The sequence below is a fragment of the Lagenorhynchus albirostris genome, chromosome 13, assembly GCF_949774975.1.
Source record: "Lagenorhynchus albirostris chromosome 13, mLagAlb1.1, whole genome shotgun sequence".
Lineage (NCBI taxonomy): Eukaryota > Metazoa > Chordata > Mammalia > Artiodactyla > Delphinidae > Lagenorhynchus > Lagenorhynchus albirostris.
Window position 1 is genome coordinate 43,020,623 of NC_083107.1, and position 868 is coordinate 43,021,490.

Genomic DNA, 868 nt, shown 5'->3' on the forward strand with positions numbered 1-868 from the left:
GAGCAACTAGTTTCGTCTTACTAAAGGTAATAATTCACCACTCACTACTGGTCAGAAAGTTCTGCCGAGCATTAACAGGTGTTAACTGTCAAAATGCTACAGAATTAGGAAACCTTATTTAAGGACGCGTCCAACTAGAAATCCTGGAGTAGGGAAAGAATATGGCTAAAGGGAATTGTTAATTATTGGTGTATCAGTGAATCTAATAATCAGTTTAATAAACTTCAGGTGTTTACTTTAGTTCATTGATATCAAGAAGCAAGCCTCCCTGAACTGCGCTCCATAGATAAAATATGGTACCAGTCAAATACTGTGAAACCATTATTTTTCAGTGTCAGCAGTACCAATGAGCAAACCTCAGAACTTAAAATTCCAAAGAGGAGTTCACACTCAACATTAAAGGACTTTGGGTGATTTTTTTTTTAAACACATCTTTATTGTTGTATAATTGCTTCACAATACTGTTAGCTTCTGTTGTAAAACAAAGTGAATCAGCCATATGCAGATGAATTTTTTAACTGGTAACTTGCGAGCTCTGCCGCCTTTAAACTTCCTTTGTAGGAAGCAAGTGTCAATACATTGTAGCTTCTTTTTAGGCAAGGTTATAATACCAATTCACACAAACCAATGTTTCTCAATCTGGGGGTGGCGGAGGTTCCTCCCCACCCCTAGGGGTCATTTGGCAATGTCTGGATACTTTTGGTTGTGGGGAGGGGTAGTGTGCTACTGGCAGCAAGTGGGTACAGACCAGGGATACTGTTCATCACCCTGTGATATACAGCAAAGTCCCTACAACCAAAAATTATCAGTCAAAAATGTCAGTACTGGGGGCTTCCCTGGTGGTGCAGTGGTTGAGAGTCCACCTGCC